General features: G+C 33.3%; 1 pseudogene; it reads left to right on the top strand.

Moving 5' to 3' along the window:
- The first annotated feature begins 8,263 nt into the window (after positions 1-8,263).
- On the top strand, positions 8,264-11,712 carry LOC108198783 (LRR receptor-like serine/threonine-protein kinase EFR; annotated as a pseudogene).
- Positions 11,713-19,506: the final 7,794 nt, after the last annotated feature.

The raw sequence follows: 19,506 nt of genomic DNA, 5'->3' as shown, positions 1-19,506 counted from the left end.
GAATGGAAATGTGTAGTTAGATTTAAATGATGGATATGTTGACACTAGAATTTGTGCAGTACTAATGAGATTTGGTTTTGATTCAGTTGGTTTTGTTGGTTGTATATTTTCCATTTTTGGTGGTGTGTATGTTTCAAAATGTGCATTGTTTAAACAGGTAACCAGACATCATTTTTATAGACAACTGATGTCCAACTTAACACCATTTTTATAGACAACTGATGTCCAAATTGACATCATTTTTATAAACAACTGATGTCCGACTTGACACCATTTTTATAGACAACTGATGTCCAAATTGACATCATTTTTATAAACAACTGATGTCCATACTGATGTCAAAAATAACAATGCACAACGTTTACTGGACCAGAACTGATGTTAAATCAACCTTTCACATCAGCACCTCAGAACAAATGATGTGAAAGAGTACCTATGACATCAGCTAGTTTAAGGAAATGATGTCAAACGTTTCTTTCACATCGTTTTTGGCTTAAAAAATGATGTCAAGACAAAATTAGTTCTTATGTAGAGTATGTTTATATTCATACAAATATCATATTATGACCATATTCAAAAGATAGATGTGCATTATAATTTTAAGCTTTAGCAATAGATATCAGTTTCTTATCCTCCACTGATGTTGTATGTTGTCTTTAACATCAGTTGAGAACTGATGTTAAAAATGGGTACATTTAACATCACCGACAAAGACATCAGTTAAAATTTTCTGGGACATCAGTTTTTAACTGATGTCTATTAGCATATTTCTAGTAGTGTAGTGATTCCATCGAACTGCTCAATCGAGGGTATTTTCAATTGCATCTCTATTTTCGCAATTTCAATATCCTCTGATAATAGACTATCACCGGGGACTTCTAGCCTCCAGACTTCATCTTCACTAATTCCCTGAGAGCCGCCATTTCAGCTCACAACTTCACCACTTTTGACGAACAACCTTTGTTTGAGCCATTCTCCTTCAAATCCTCATCCTCATCCTTGGACCAATCATTTGATGATGCCTTTCTCTTACGACGGAATGAACTATATGAGCCAACGAGATCCTCCCTTCTAGAGCGTTCGTAATACTCCGTTTAATACTCCGATGAAACAACATGCTCATCCTTCTTCTTTTTTTTTTGCAAACTCCTCTTTCCATTTCTTGGCCTCACCCTTTTGGTTTTGGTTCATCTGGAACTTTATCCACCTCCGCTCGCGGTCAAATGCGTCAAGCTCGTTCCTGATCGCTTCACAATTCAATTGCTCTTGCAGCGTCTCTACCGTGTGTGCGGCGACGTCGCCTACTACCTCCTCCGGTGGGATCCGACTGAGCTGGTCCACCGTGAGGCTCACCTCCTCCTTCAATTTCAAATAGCTGTTCAAAAACAAATTAATGCGTTTTAGTGCTTCTCCCCTCAGTTACCAGCACCTCTCACGCTTTTGGAGCTTGCATCGTCTCCTTCATTCCATCTGCCATGGTGGATTTGTCCCCTCCTACTATCATTTTCATTTGAGGCGCTGCAACCTCCACCTATGAAGGAGCCATGCTTTTCCGGATTATGTTACTGCCTTCGGCCATGGATTCCGAGATCCACAATTTTCCGATGTGGTTGGATGTGTATGTAATTATGTATACTTTGTGTATGTGTGTTTTTTGTGGTTGGATGAAAAGAGCCCCTCCTTCTAGCGCCAAATGTTGAGATATTACAAGGAGGCTCTTTTCTCTTAATTTCCAACCCTCTATTATGAGATCTAAGACTCCTATATATAATATCCTATTAGTTCTGGAACATTCCTTCTTTGTGGGCTTGACCTTCTTGGGCTGAAGGCCCAACAACCTTGATGACATTGGATCAGTTTACAAGCTTTCTTTACATATTCTCCAAGTCTGAGATTTTTCAGTTGTAAACCGCCTATAGCTATGAAGTGTTTCATATCAGTAGTAATGTACATAGTGCCGGAGGCCTGGAGCCATGTTTTAACTCAGGGTGGGTCAAAATATTCGGGGGTAATTTCAGTACTCTAATAGTTTATATATATATATAAATTTAATTAAATTATGAAAAAAATAAATAAAGTACATACGATAAAGGGAAATACTATATCCACATATACAAATAACTAATATTTAAGAAAAAAATAATTAATAATGAATTAATATAATTTTAATAAACATAAAATAGATATCTATATAATATTATAATCCATACCTAGAGAAAAAAAACTGATTTGTTATTTTATGCTAGATACTTCCTTCTGAACAATTTGTTTTTACACTTGTGTTATTTTTTGGCTCAACACTTTTTCAATGTTGATTAAGAACAAGGAACCTATGAATACTTTTCCTTGATAAGGAAGTCAGCAACATCTATTCTCTGTTTCAGTTGCACAATGAGTTACCTATCATATGTTAATCTCTGTCACATGGAGAATCAGTGCTGCTGGCTTGAATTCTTTTAGCTGGTAGTATAAGCAATCTGACTTCTAACTTCTTTTTGGCATTTTAGGTAATTGTGAATCTACGTCAGGCTCTGACGTGCCTAATGCAGGAGTCTTTCCCATTCTGGGAATAGGTATTCTGACGGAAATGGATAAGAAATTATCTTCCTAACAATGTATTACTTGATTTTAAATTTACGAAATTGCCGTTTTGAACTACTCAAATATCAATGTCCATGATTCCTTTATCTTATCTTCAAATCTTTTCTATTAGTAGGTTAATTTAATGGCACAAAATTGGAATTGTAAATTTAAACTCGAGGCATTGGGTACGTTTATACTACCTTAAAAGAATGGGATTCTTGTCGTGCAATAGTTGAGAATATTACTCTAGTTAGGAGTGTCTTTTTTCTACGATTTTTTTTTTGAAACTGTAAACAACACCTGATAAATCTCAATAGAAAACTATGAAGTTTCTTGCATTTAACAATTATGATGGCGGTATCGGGCATAGACTCGTAGAAGCCATTTTAGTTGTGTTACGTACTCCCAATGTTATATACTGATTAAGAAGAAATAAATGTTATGTTGCACATTCACTTTCAAACTGTTTAAACTAGAAGTATCCAAGTTTTTTCTTACTAGCTTGTGATTATTAACAAATAGATATACATTGACTACTTCCTAAATCAAGCTCTGAACCTGATTATTTTATTTTTATATATAATGACTGGAAGCTCTATATGGAAGGGTGTGATTAGTCATTACCTGAACGAATATGTAGTAGTCGATCTGTCCCTTGCAGATCAGAATTAGGGACTATTGAATCTCCTTTTACCACTTTGGGATATTCTTTGGTTGTTTATGTCTTAACTTCCAGACTTGAATAATTTGTAAATGTATTAACATGAGAAGCCAAACCACCTGGAAATTGGGCAAAGGTCCTTGAAGGGATACGCAAAATGAGATCTTTTGAAGATGCACCTATAGATTCGATGGGATGTGAGAAAGCTGGCAGCTCATTACCTCCTAAGGTGATTTCTTTTAGTAATTAGTGATATATGTGTTTGATATATAATCCAGAGACATGGCAATTCATGTCATGTACGTGGAACCAAACACGAACACGACATAAAATAGGTTTGTGTATTTGAAACCCAAACACGAAAGCGACATGAAAAAAACGAAACGACACGAAATTACATAATACGATATACGAAATACACGAAAATTATACTAAATGACACTAAATTAGAAATATATATACATAATTAAATATTGATAATAAATTACTTTATACATATTAATTAATATTATATCTATTTCATTTACAATATTTTAATATCAAACTATCCATTATAATTATTATTATTAAAATGTATTAACATATTTTTTTTAAAAAAATATATTAACATATGTTATAAATTATTATTTTGTTTAGTTAATTATGTTTTGTATTCGTGTCGTGTTCAAAGGGTAAACCCAAAAATGACACTAAATCATGATTATATACTTTCGTGTCGTGTACTCAAAATGGAAACATAAATATTAAATTTTCATATTATTTTTTGTCGTGCATAGAATTGTTGGGTCTAGGATACTTGATTAATACATTTGTTTTCTTGGTAAAGAGTGTACATTCATGACCCTTCACACACACAGAGACAAATATATATAGGTCATGTTCCTATTTGAACTCTTAGTCTAAGAATCCTTAGAATCCTTAGCCTTATTTCTTGGGAGATGAATAGATTATATTTTATACAATTTTGTACTCCAATACTGCAATGTTTTTGTGCACATCATAGAACTTAATCCATAGAGTCATACTCTAATACAAACCAAATTAACCTACAAACTAAAAAATCAATTTTTAATCACTATTTTTAAAAACAGAATTCATTATTTTGTAAATTATAATTTCAAATTAATTGAACAATTTTTTAAAATGAATTAGGTGATTTTAGGGAATAAAATCGTTAATAATTGAAATTTTATAATTATAATATTATTTTAGAATTTAGAAAAAGTTAAAAAAAAAGTTATTGAATGGATTTAGGAACTAGATTTTCCAAGTAAATTATGAATTATCCTAATCAAATTAAATGATTTTAGGGATTAAAATTTAATTCTTTATAAAAAAAATAAATTTGATATCTTCATCATTTCTGGCCAAGCTATTAGTTGGAGATAGCACGGCGTTGAAAAAAGAAAACAACAGAAGTCAAGAGATAACAGGGAAAATTGATGGATAATTTGCAGTCTTAGAGCGGATCAGAACCGGAGATCTGAAGAAACTGTCAAAGATAGCTGAACTAGCTTTCTGGCTTATGTGTGTACGTTTCTGTTACATCTATCGAAAGCATGTCCAAAGAAAATTCCCAGTTCCAACCCGTTTCAGACTGCATGATTTGGTTTTTAATCTCTCTTGGTGGACTGATATGCCTTAAAACATGATAGAAAATTGTAAGAATTTCATCATTTTAGGGAATAATTTGTTTAGATAAAGTTTTGTGTTGTGTTATACAGAACTAATATATAACATTTAGAATAATAATAATAATAATAATAATATATAATTTTTTAAAAATATAATCAATAATAATAGGTATTTCTGTAGTACGATAACAAGTTTTGACTGACTAATTTTTATATTGTGATAATTAAAAAAAATTGACAAACAATTGGTTTCTGTTAACAGAGATCACTGATCAAAACCCAACCGGGACAAACCCCGAACTGTTCAGATCGCTAAAAAGTATTATACTGATATATCGACCAATCCGATGTGCATCATCTATGAAACTAGCAGCATTGCAATTGAACTTCACATGAGCATCATCTGTAGCAAAACGTTTGAGAACTATCAGTTACATCACCTGATATTGGAGGAACAAATGCCTTGAAATATGAACAATTTATTGTTGCGAAATGTGAGTTCTTACGATATCTACCACGGTCCTGGAATCGATGTGAGCCTGATTAGATTACCCAAAATACCATATGAATCCTTTTTAAAGAAACTTTCGACAACCGTTCAACAATACACACAAAACTCAAAATATAACATACTAACATCTCAAACATATGGTGCAGGACCAACAACCTTGATAACAAGGTATTCAACAAAATCCAACAGATCTTGGTTTTATTGAAAAAAAGAGAGGATGGTAGAGCGGATATGGGTGATGGCTTGACCGGTGAAAGATTGATGATTTAGAAGATGGAGAAGTGACGGCTAAAACTTGATTGGGGAGTCGACTCTCAAAATAGAGGAGGCACATAAAATTCTAATCATGAAAAGCCTTTAACTAAAAACTAATTAACATACAAAAATTAATAATTATTATCGATTGATAATTTATTATTATTATTATTATTATTATTATTATTATTATTATTATTATTATTATTATTATTATTATTATTATTATTATTATTATTATTATAACGTAGGAATCCGCAGCCGCTTTAATCTTTGATAATAAGTAATAATAACAATTACTAAATTATTATCAGTTAATAATTTATTATTAATATAACATTAAATTTACAAAGATTAAATTAATAATTGATAAAAAAAATTAAAGTTAGGTCCTCTAGTATTGTTTTTTTCCTACAATTCCGGCTAGTTGTGTGCCACAAAAATCATACTGACGTGCATGAAATACAAAGGCTACTAAATAAGTGAACGGAAAATTACAATGTCGTGTAGGTCATATTGCCGTATTCAATGGTGAAAGTTGGCGGTCAAGATTGCTATTCCTCCCTACGTTAAAATAAGACTTTGTTGCAAAAAAATTATATTTCTACAAATTATTTTTCAAATTTATTTTTATGAATAAAAATTTAACATCTTTATTTTTATTTAAAAAAATAAAAATTTGAAAAATAATATGCAGAAGTATGTCTTTTTTACACCTTAAGAGCAAGTCCAATGCTAGATGCTATATATCTATTGCTATTGTTATAATATAGCATCAAAAAGTGTTTTTTGGTGCTAAAATAAAAATTGCACTCCAATGCTAAGTTCTATAACTAGTTTCAAATTTAACCAACTCATTAAATTTTACCTAACTTCTATATAGAACCAACTCATTCTCCAATGCAATGCTACACCACCCCCGAAATATGAAGGTTTCCGTAATCTGAATAGTGTTCCGCTTGTGTGTGTCATAATTAATACTGACATCATTTGGGTAAAAATACTCAACTCCAAAGGGGTGCTATATTTGGATGCATCCATGCTTAGATGCATCCTTGGTTCTATATTTGAAACCAAGGATGGATCCATCCATGTTGCCACATCATCAATAACTAGAAATTGGAAACTAGTTAATGAGTTAATGAGTTAGGTAAAAGTTAATGAGTTGGTTCTATATAGAAGTTAGGTAAAAGTTGATGAGTTGGTTAAATTTGGAACTAGTTATAGAACTTAGCATTGGAGTGCAAGTTTTATTTTAGCACCAAAAAACACTTTTTGGTGCTATATTATAGCAATAGCAATAGATATATAACATCTAGCATTGGACTTGCTCTTAACTTTTACCTAACTCAATAACTCATTAACTAGTTTCCAATTTATAGTTATTGATGATGTGGCAACATGGATGGATCCATCCTTGGTTTCAAATATAGAACCAAGGATGCATCTAAGCATATATGCATCCAAATATAGCACCCCTTTGGAGTTGAGTTTTTTCACTTTTGATGCTATAATATAGCAATAGAACCAAGTATAGTATTGCATTGGAGTTGCTCTAACTGTACAGAAAGTCAAAGTGACTGGGATCGAGAGAGTATTATAGTAATTCCTAAGTAACTGTAATGGTATTTTAGTAATGATTTTAAAAATAATATTACTTATATAAATTTTTGGTGTTTTAATATATTATATTAAAAGATATTTCAACAACAATCCTTACTTTTTATTAAAAAAAAAAGACTAACAATTCATGTTTTTGTTCTCTAGTATTGTCATATTAATATATTCAAATCTTACATAAATTGAAAGAGTGGGAAAAGTAGCGTGAAAAAAAAAAGAAAAATGAATATTTAATTCATAAAAATAACATAAAAAGTAGTTGTACATTTTTAAAATTTAGACATGAAAATACATTTTTATGAATATTTAATTTATAAAAGTAAATTTATATATTTTTTAAAAATAATATATGTTAAGAAAAATATCATGTTTATATAATATGCTTTTTTGTATTAAATATTTAATGGAGGTAAGAATTGCAGAAATAAGTAGTTATCTCTAGAAATATATATTTAAAAATTAAAATAATTCATACCGTGACATAAACTGCGAACATTTCAATGGCTTGGAAATTTTCCATTTTGTTTTACAAGGACAAAAAAATTCTGTAATTTGATGGGCTTTTGGAAATTGCAGAGAGCTCATGATTTTTGCTCTTTAAAAATGAAGTTTTACGAGGGGTTTTCTTTTTTTTTTTGGTCACAGAAGTTTTAGGAGGTTAGAATCGATGCATATGATATTATCAAGTACACAAGACAGTCAGAGTGGTAGAAAATACTTGTATGGTGAAATTGATCAAGTTCCCTGGCTACACCCACCTCTAAACGTAATTTTACGAAGAATAAATGAATGGGGAGACCCGGAGTCAGTGCATTGAAGCCTTCTGCAATTCTATCTAATTACGTAATGTAGTGGGTATGTAGAAAAAATGGTTTTTACGTAGAAAAAATGATACACATATCGCACTCACATATATGTCATTTAGTAGGATTGCTTTGGTTTCCTTCTCTTATAAATTAGCCAACTTATGCATGCACTCAGAAACAACTCAAACAAGTAAACAACTCCTCTTATTTCTCTAGTGCAATGCATCTTGTAGTATTTTTGGTTACCATTTTGCATTGCATTTTGTTCCTTTCAGTTCACTCATCCTTTGCTCAACAAAACATTGTCACTGACAAAGAAGCGTTAATTTCGTTCAAGTCTAAGTTAGACAGTGTAGAGTCTCAAACTTATCTGTCTTCATGGAATAACCAGAATTCCTCTCCATGCAACTGGACTGGAGTGAGTTGCAATGGCTTTGGCCAGAGAGTCATTTCTATTAATCTTTCGGGGTTCGGAATTGAAGGAACCATAAGCCCCCATATAGCCAATCTCTCTTTTCTTCGTACTATTGATCTGGGTAACAACAAGCTAAGAGGAGAAATACCATCTCAAATTGGTAATCTTTTCCATTTGAGGGTCTTGAATCTGAGCGTAAATAGCTTGGAAGGCGTGATACCCTTTAATATAAGCAAGTTAAGTAAGCTTCAGACCCTTGATCTGATGAGTAATAAGATGACAGGCCAAATACCTCAAGAAATTGGTCGTCTGAGCAAGCTAGAGGTTTTGAAGCTGCGCCAGAATGCCTTTTGGGGTGAAATTCCACGCTCATTATCCAATCTTTCTTCGCTTACTGATTTGGACTTGGGTACCAATAGCCTCACTGGAAATATACCTGGTGAGTTGGGCAAGCTTAGAAACCTGGAAGTTCTTGATGTCACAATAAACGGACTTACTGGGACGGTTCCTCCTGAAATTTACAACTTGTCTTCTTTAGTCAAGCTGGCAGTTGCATCAAACCTACTCTATGGTGAAATTCCATATAATGTTGGGGTTAAGCTTCCAAATCTTCTAACCTTCAACTACTGCTTTAATAATTTCACTGGAAGAATTCCAGGGTCTTTGCACAACCTCACTAATATACAGGTTATTCGCATGGCACACAACCTTCTGGTGGGAACAGTGCCACCAGGTTTAGGAAATCTACCATTTCTGCAGATGTACAATATCGGGTTCAACAAGATTCATAATCCTCCAGATGATGGTCTCTCTTTTATCACTTCTTTAGCAAATAGCACCCGTCTTAATTTTCTAGCAGTTGATGGCAATGCTTTTAAAGGTGTTATTCCAGAATCAATTGGTAATCTTTCCAAGGTGCTTTCAAACCTGTACATTGGCAAGAATCGTATTCACGGGGAGATACCATCAACGATTGGCCTTCTTAGCAGTTTGACATTGCTAGATTTGAATGATAATTCTGTTTCAGGAAAAATCCCAGAGGCCATAAGCCATTTACAAGAGCTGCAGTCTCTGGGCTTGGCAAGGAATAGATTATCTGGCATAATTCCAAATTCACTCGGCAATCTCAAAAAGCTAAACAAGATTGATTTGTCTGGAAATGAAATGGTTGGCCAAATACCAATTAGTTTTCAGAACTACCAAAGTCTACTTTCGCTAGACTTATCAAACAACAAACTCAATGGAAGCATACCCAAAGAGGTTTCTAAATCTCCCTAGTTTGAGTATCATCTTAAATCTGTCCAAGAACTTCTTGGATGGACCATTGCCTGAAGTTGGGGTTCTAGAAAAAGTTATTACCATTGATCTGTCAAGCAACCGCCTATCCGGAAACATTCCCCAATGGTTTGAAAGTTGTAATAGCTTGGAAAAGCTATTTATGGCCAACAATTATTTTTCAGGCCATATTCCAGTTGCTTTAGCAGAAGTGAAAGGATTGGAAGTTCTAGACCTCGCCTCAAATCAACTTTCTGGATCTATTCCTCCTGGCATACAGAATCTAGAGGCTCTTCATACTCTGAACCTATCATTCAATGATTTGGAAGGAAAAATTCCTAGTATGGGAGTATTCAGAAATATGTCTAATGTCCATTTAGAAGGAAATCCGAATCTTTGCCTGCACTCGAGATGTGAGAAATCTCCAAATAATAGAAGGCTAACTGAAATCAAGGTGATCCTTCCTATTTTGGCAGCAGCAGCAGTTTGTTTTCTGATTGCTTTGTATATGGTACTAAAGACGAAAAAAACTAAGGTCAATGTCAAATGTCCTGACTTGCAAAATGGAAAGCCTGAAATGATTTCATACCATAAGCTCCGTGAAGCAACAAGACATTTTGACGAGGAAAATTTGATTGGTAGTGGGAGCTTTGGGACTGTATACAAAGGATATCTTGAAGGAAATATACAAGTTGCCGTGAAGGTTCTCAACATCGAAACCTCTGGATACTGGAAGAGCTTTGTGTCCGAGTGTAAGGCTTTGAGAAATGTAAGGCACCGTAATCTTGTCAAGCTAATCACATCATGCTCAAGCTTGGATATGAAAAACATGGACTTTCTAGCTCTGGTTTATGAATTTCTCAGTAATGGAAGCTTAGCAGACTGGAGATTAGTGGAAAAAGAAAGCATCCTAATGGCCAAGGTCTTTCTTTTCTTGAAAAATTGAATATTTCAATAGATGTTGCCGGTGCTCTGAATTACCTCCACCATGAGTGTGAAGTTCCAATAGTACATTGTGATCTCAAACCAGACAACATTCTTCTGGACAAAGAAATGACAGCAAAGGTAGGAGATTTTGGCCTAGCTAGAGTCATGCAAGAGAGAATGAGCAATCCAGTTTCTATCAGCTCTACATTTATTGTAAAGGGTTCCATCGGTTACATACCACCAGGTTATTTATCTGAACACCTTCTTAGTTTAATTTTTTTAAAGCATAATTTATATAAAGGAAAATACCTCGTGTACATAATTGTGTACAAAATTTTGTACGTAATAACATGTGGTGGGTTTTAATTGGAATCGTCCCCAACAATCTTAATTAAAACCCACCACATCAACTGTCATGTCATTATGTACAAATTTTCTGTACACAATTTTGTGCATCTAGCATGACTCTTATATAAACGATTTCACTCATCGTCATCACTAACTTGCAGAGTATGGTTTATGTGAGAAAGCTTCGACTCCGGGAGATGTTTACAGCTACGGTGTAATGCTATTGGAACTCTTTACAAGAATGAGCCCTTTGCAAGAATGCTTCAGTGGAGAATCTAATCTAGTAAAATGGGCAGAATCAAGCTTTTTAGAAGCAGAGGTGCAAATACTTAATATACAAGATGAGGCCAAAAATGAAGAGACAAGCATAAACCCAGAAGCACACTATGAATGTCTGATGAAAGTTATCAAAGTGGGGCTAGCATGTGCTAAAGATTCACCTGATGGACGCATCAACGTCAAAGAAGCTCTGCGCAGCTTGATCAACGTTAGAGACCTCTTTCTTAAGTCCGAGCTCTATACTGAAGACGAAGAGAAATCATGAACAAGTTTGCACGGGGCTGAAATCTATATGTCGTGTTATTGTAGTATAATACAAACCACATAAATAAATGGCCTCTATGTACTATAATATTGATACGCAAATCCAGCATATTACCTGGTTGTTCCTATTTCAAGTCAAGATTATAAATATATAAAAGTTATAGTACATTCCATGTTCCAAATTTAATTAACTTTTTATACTTCAACTCAATTTAATATATTTTTGATATTTCGTGATGTATAATATAATAATTGTGTAACTTTTAACCAATATTTGGACAATATAATAATGAATAATGAGTAGGGCTGTCAAAATAATTCGAAAAATCCGATATCCGTTCGAAATATCTGTATTCGTATCCGGAAAAAAACGGATATTATCCGTATCCGACGTCAACCGGATATTATCCGTATCTGAATCCGAGTATTTAGGATACGGATACGGATACAGGCACATTCGAATCCGTAAATATCCGAATCCGAAAAATAAATAAATAAATAAATAAATATTATGTATAATATAATATTTTATTTGGTTTAAAATATATTTATAATAATATTTATATTATAAACTAAACTAAGCATATGCATATTTTATTATATTTAATATTCATTCTATGGAGTACATAAAAACATTGGAGTATTGGAGTACAAATCATAATTTTTTAGTTTGATCCTATATAATATCTTTGATTATCAAAATTTTGATATAATCTATCATTTATAAGTTGTCTTGCACATAATTGTCAATTAATCATTAATATCTTTCAACTTTAACAAGTATTAAGATTATTGTTCTGCTTATTAGTTATATTGCAGAACATAGAATCCTATGATTTATAAAAGTAATTATTCTACCATTTGATCACGATGTTTATGTTGCAGAACATAATGTGCAGGTTGTCAAATATTTACAAATATTATTGGACAAAAAAAATTGAAATTTAGATGACTAGATTACATTTATCAAACTTTGTACTCCAATACTCCAATTTTTTTTGTACTCCATAGAACTTAACTCTATTCAAATCAAAAATATAACACTTCACTGAATAAAGCCGTAAAGATAAAAATGGAAAAGTAAAGACTACGGACCCCAAGAGTCCAAAAACACCAAAACCCTTGTCCATCAATCTGTCTTCTACAATCGCACAAGCCTCTTCACTTCGTTGCCGTGAACATAAACACTTATTGCCGCCGTGAACCCACCACGACAAGCTCGAAATCTCATCCTATCTCATGAGCCACGCCTTATCCCTCAATCCTTATTAACGAAAAAGGTTAGTTTGTCGATCTGAAATTCAATTTCTTTATGTAACTAGTTAATTAGGGTATGTGATATCACTAATTTAAACTGTGAATTGTTATCTTCAAAGCCTTTTAAGATTCCATCACACACTTTGCTTACAAACTTCCTCATTGTTTACTAATGGTTCACAGAATCAATATCTAACCACCGATGCCTATTGTCATATAACACACTAACATAATGTATTTCTCATCTCAGTCTTATCATCTGCACTACAAAGACCCGTTTTTGGAGCCGGAGAGAGGCTGGACCATGGAGCCGTGAATTTCATAAAATTTTTGCAATTTTTGAAAAATGGGTTCGGATTCGGATATTATCCGTATCCGGATAATATCCGCCGGACTCGGATACAGATATTTTTTTCCCGGATAGTTCCAGATTCGGATACGAATTCGGATACGGTTTTGGGTTCCCGGATTCGGATTCGGATATAGCTGTATCCGTATCCTAAATATCCGTTTGACAGCCCTAATAATGACTTAATGAGTCCATCCTTAATTTCAAATATAAATCATGCATCTTTTTATTTTTTTTGCTACCTTAATTTCAAATATAAAACATGTATCTTGCTTTTTGCTAAATATAAAACATGTATCTTTACATAATCACATCTAAATATAACAGTTTTTTAACATTTAATTTTATAATTATAACAATTGCATCAACTATATAATTTCATTGGACTCTCAAAAAATACAATATGTAAAAGCTTATTTGATACACGCACATTATTACATATATTTAGCTTTTAACCCGTCTAAAAAAGGACGTGATATAAATTAATATATACTTAGCTATATCATATATATATATATATATATATATATATATATATATATATATATATATATATATATATATATCAATTTGTGTATTATTACTATCATCAACACGAGGGTTATGAATTTAGGGGCGTAATCGAGCCGAGCCGAGTCGAACATTGTCAGGCTCGGCTCGAGTTCGATTGAAAAGTTCGGGGCTCAGGCTCGAGTTCGAGTTCGATCGAGTTTTTAATTTCAAATTCGAAACTCGGTTCGAAAACAGTTCGATAGGCTCGAGTTCGGCTCGAAAGTTTGAATCGAGTCACCAAATATTGCCAAAAACTCGGAATACGATCTGTTTGGCTTGATTTCGATTCTATTAAATTTATAAATTATAAATAAAATATTAAATATATTTGTAAAAATATATTTATAATAAAAAAAAATTAAAAAATAGTAGAGGCTCGATAAGGCCCGCGAACCTTACGAGCTGAGTAATTTGAAGCTCGAGTTCGGCTCGGTAAAACATCCAAATAACTCGAGTTCGAGCTCGGCTTAATTATTATCGAATCAAACTCTAATATTTTACGAGCCGAGCTCGAGCAGTTCACGAACAGTTTGGTTTGTCTACACCTCTAGTTATGATCATGACATAACTGAGTAATAATTGCATGACATTCTTTGTTATATATATAGAAAAATGTGATAAATAATTGCATGACTTTGTTAGAAATTTTTTCGTAAAGAATTTTTAATTTACAATTATAATTCTATATTACATATAATATATGTTAAAATATTCAAATGCATGTATTTACATATAATATATGTAAAAATATTCAAATGCATGTAAGATATATGTTTGATTCTATTAAACTTTTGAAAAATTATAAGACCAGTTCAAAAATCTATTAACAATTTTAAAAGTCATCAAAAAAAAAATGAATGACTAAATAACTCAGATTTTATCAAATGTAGTTGTCAATGCTAAAAAATATATAATCTGAAGTCCTTTTGTTTCTCGGATTTTTAATTAATACAATATTGATCTCATATTTTCGATGATCATTTTTTTTCTTTATTTATAATATCTTAGCTATTCGACTTTTAATCTCCTTATTACTTGCACACTGACTTATTTATTTTCTTTTGTGTTATTGCATCTTTCAAAGAATTTAATAAATAATTGAAAAACAGTCGAGACAAACCCTCGAACTGTCAATTACAACCTGATTATGAAACAAAAAACGAGCTAAACATATAACCGCTTTGTTTTCAGCGCTTAACAGATAAAATATTTAAATTCTTTAATCTAAAAAGTATTACAATCAAATTCGAGCAATCCAACCTACATCAGTTGTGAACATAGTAGCATTGCAATTGACCTTCACATTAAGCAGCAAATGTAACATCTGTAGTCCAATATTCAGAATTATCAGTTACATCAACTGGTACTAGATCAATAAATGATCCAAAAACATGAATAATTATTTGTCGTGAAAGGTGAGCTGATGATATTCACCACCGTGCCATATTTGATACAAGTCTTACGGATCAGCCAAAATCGTATGTAAGTTCTTCTTAAAAACGTTCCCGGAACCCATAACAAAACACATAATCAATAAAGAGGATGAAGGTCGAAGAGCGGAGAGGTGACGGTTAGAATCCTAATTTAAGAGGCTGACTCTCAAAACTGTAGACCCTATTTTAATTTTGGATTGGTGGTTATAAATCCATGTCCTATATATTTTAAGTTATATAATATTAAATTAATGTTTGCTTATAATAATATGATTTTTTTACATAAGGATATAATTGACATTTTTTGTTTTACGTAGTATTGAATTTTATTTATTTAATAAATAATGTAGAATTAGTTGGTGTAAGAAATCATTTTAGAATTGGAGGGAGTCTTTTCAACGGTGAAGAACAATTCAATTGAGTAATTAATTTTAAATGATATTTAATATATTATGAATATTGTGTTAATCAAAATAATACAACAACCTCGTCCGGTTAAAAAGCGTTGAATATGTTTATAAAGATGTTATAGTTCTAGTGGCTGAACATTCGTCCACCGATCCGGAAATAACATGCCAGTTAAAAGAGTTTCTGACAGTTGACTATCACGGACCAACAACTATTATACTATAATATAAATAGATGTTTTCAAGTTTTAAATAGGTTCATCTAGAATAGAGGACTTGCCATCTTATCGAGAGAATAATAGTGTATAGAGGACCACAAAATTTAGAAGTACATATGAAATAACTGGAACGAAAAATGACTCAAATAAATGCTCAACAATGTCATTGAGCGATGGTGTTTTGAACCTACAGTGCTTAAAATATTTATAATATTTATTGAACCAACGGTGCTTAGAATATTTATTTGTATTGTTGTTATAGATACGAGTGACACACCATTCATAGACATGGTCTTTCGCAGGCAAACAATCCATATATATTTGAAACATTTGTGTGTAAAGGCTTACAGTACTTTACTCCTACCCAGAATTTGATGGTATTGAAGAATTCGAAAGTGTCGTGAAACATTAGTGTGTAAAAGTTTACAGTACTTTACTCCTACCCAGAATTTGATGGTATTGAAGAATTCGAGAGTGTCGTGATCATAATATAGAGGTTTGCCCTCTCCTAGCATCAGTGATAATCCTAAAACATAAAACATAATCGTGGGTATCTATGCTGGAGCAACCATTCTATATGATGACATTATCCATCTCTAATATAACTCGTATATAACATTAATCATCTGAGACCAACTTAATCCATTTCGGAGACTAACCCTTTCAGGCTTAATCTATTTCGGGCCTATTAGAGTCTCATCAAGGTTCCAGACATACCCTCGAGCGACTCTAAATAGTTGAAAAACCAAAACATGACATCATCTTGTTCCCATTAAACCCAATAACTACATTATTGGGTCTCACTCATGTCCACTTAGGGGTTTATCTCTTTCTTTTTTTTGTCATAAAAACGGTTGTATTAAACCAAATCGAAAGTTACAAATCCGGATTGACAAAGTTTCCTTCGTTCAAGAAGGTATATCATCTAACCGAAAGTATGTAAATACTCCGGACGTTTAGATAGCATAGCCTTTCAAGTCAGAAGAGATAACCCACAAAAAAAGGGCCTCGTTAAAACCCCTCAAGAGTAAAACCCTGTGGGAAAAAACTCAAGAGGAAAAAGAGTGCCCTACAAAAATTACATCGATTATAAAACAGACTAAAAATAGATGTCTTCTCTAATAAAACACCCATAAGAGGTCCCGCTATCAAAATTTTTCCACTTGCGTACCCTGAAAAAATACAATACAAAAAAGAAAATAATAAGTTCATACAGAAAATAAAACTATCTAAAGCAAAAGAGAAAAGAGTCAACAAACTCATAATTAAAATATAATATAAATATTAAAGAATAAGGAAAGTAAAATAAAACTAATTTAAAATAAATCTTTAAAAATTTACACCAAAAAGATAGTGAGATCTCTTTGGTTAGATACCTAATAAAATAATACATAATAGAATTTAAATCTCAACAGATAAAATCAAAAAATATTAAAATTTTAATAAGAAAGTATCATTGAAAACTGAAAACATATCAAACCATATCTATTTGGATATAAGACAAAATTTTGGCAAACAAATGTATCCTGATAAATCATATAAAATACTAACTAAAAATGGATAACAAAAAAGAAAGGAGGAATAAATTGAGATAAATCAGCATTAAAACCACGATTTGTTACCCAATACATCAAATAACAATCAATTTTTATAAAACTGAAGCATAAATCATGCACAATATAAGTCAAAAATATTTTTCGGTCAATCTTGAAAACAACATGCATTAATGAATAATTAAAATTAATAAAGCTAAAACGTAAATCAAGCCTAAATATTATACAAAGATATCATGAGTTACCACCATCGAGTTACCACCACCGCTGACCGCCGTGAACCATCGTGGACTAGGTTTTGGAGAAGAAAAATATAATTTGGTATTCACCAACATATAATTTGATATTCACCAATAGCCATAGAGGTACAAAACCACAAAGGGTACATCAAACCATATCAAGGGCCCTGACAGAAATAATGGTGCAGCGGAAATAAACAGATGAAAGTAGTAGAAGAAGGAGGGAGAGAGAGAGAGAGAGAACGAGAGAATGGTGCTAAATTGCTATCATTGGAATAACATGTTAACTTGTTGTTTACACAGAGAATGCATATCAATATAAATACATCAGAATGGATTGTTCTGGAATGCTTAGTCACAACAAATTCTGTTATGCACCAGACTGCCAACTTGCATGGTTGTGCTCTTATGTTGCAGGGTCGCAGCTGTGCTTCTGTGGTCATGCACCATGATGTCATGCTTAGGCAACTTAATATCTGTAACATCCTCCCGCAAGTTGGAAGGCTGAAAAAGATTGAGGACTCCCAACTTGGAGCACAGAAGCTGGAGTGAAGCTGATGATAAAGCCTTGGTAAAGATATCAGCTGGTTGAGATGCAGTAGGGATATAGGAAGGTTGAATCATGCCCAACTTGAGCTTCTCACGGACGTAGTGGCAGTCAAGCTCAATGTGCTTGGTGCGTTCGTGGAAGACAGAGTTGTGAGCAATGTGAAGAGCAGACTTGCTGTCACATAGGAGAGGAATAGGAGTAAGCGTGTGAATGCCAAAGGCTTTAAAGAGGCCTAATAACCATGTTAGCTCACAGCAGGTGTCGGCCATGCTCCGATATTCGGCTTCAGCTGAAGATCGAGAGATAGTGTGTTGCTTTTTACATTTCCAGGAAATTAAGGAAGGGTCAAGCATGATGCCATAGCCAGTTAAGGAGAGCCTAGATTCCTTATCACCAGCCCAGTCCAAGTCACAATATGCAGTGAGCTTGAGGGATTTTCCTGAAGACATGAGGAGGCCCTGACCTGGTGATGCTTTTAGATATCGAACAACCTTATAAGCTGCAAGCAAGTGATCTTGTCTGGGAGATGCCAGGAACTGAGAGAGGACTTGAACAGAGTATGATATGTCAGGTCGAGTGACAGTGAGGTATATAAGTCTCCCAACTAATCGACGGTAGGATGAAGCATCTGAGTCACCCAATTGAGCACTGTGATTGTCCTGCAACGTATGGTTTTGTTCCATAGGGATTTTGGAGGGTTTGGCACGATCAAGACCAGTGTCTTTTAGGATATCCAGAGTATATTTTCTCTGGTGCATATAGATGCCTTGAGATGAACGTGCCACTTCTATGCCAAGAAAGTATTTCAAAGGACCCAGATCTTTGATTTGGAATTGAGTGGCCAAGTATGCTTTAATCTGTGAGATTAATGAAGGACTGTTTCCTGTGATGAGAATGTCGTCAACGTAGACCAGGACAGCCACAAACTGATTTTGCTGATTAAATGTGAACAAGCTGTTGTCAGAATGTGATTGAACAAATCCATATTTCAGCAGAGCAGTGGAGAATTTATCGAACCAACATCTGGGGGCTTGTCGCAGCCCATACAGTGATTTTCTCAGTCGACAGACGTACTGAGTAGGATCACAAATGGAGGTAATGGAGATACCAGAGCTGAGTTGTAAGTAGCCAGGAGGCAATTTCATATAAATTTCCTCATTGATGTCACCGTGCAGGAATGCATTGGTCACATCAAGTTGAGGGATCCCCCAATCTTGAGTGGCAGCTACAGCAATGAATACTCTCACTGTTGTCATCTTGGCCACAGGGGCAAAGGTGTCAAAGAAATCGAGCCCATAGGTTTGTGTAAACCCTTTTGCAACGAGACGAGCTTTGTATTGCTCAACAGTACCATCGGGATTATACTTAAC

This window comes from Daucus carota, chromosome 8 (assembly GCF_001625215.2).
Source record: "Daucus carota subsp. sativus chromosome 8, DH1 v3.0, whole genome shotgun sequence".
In the NCBI taxonomy this organism is placed as follows: Eukaryota; Viridiplantae; Streptophyta; class Magnoliopsida; order Apiales; family Apiaceae; genus Daucus; species Daucus carota.
The sequence above is the reverse complement of the archived record's forward strand: the minus strand, read 5'-3'. Positions and strand labels throughout refer to the sequence as shown.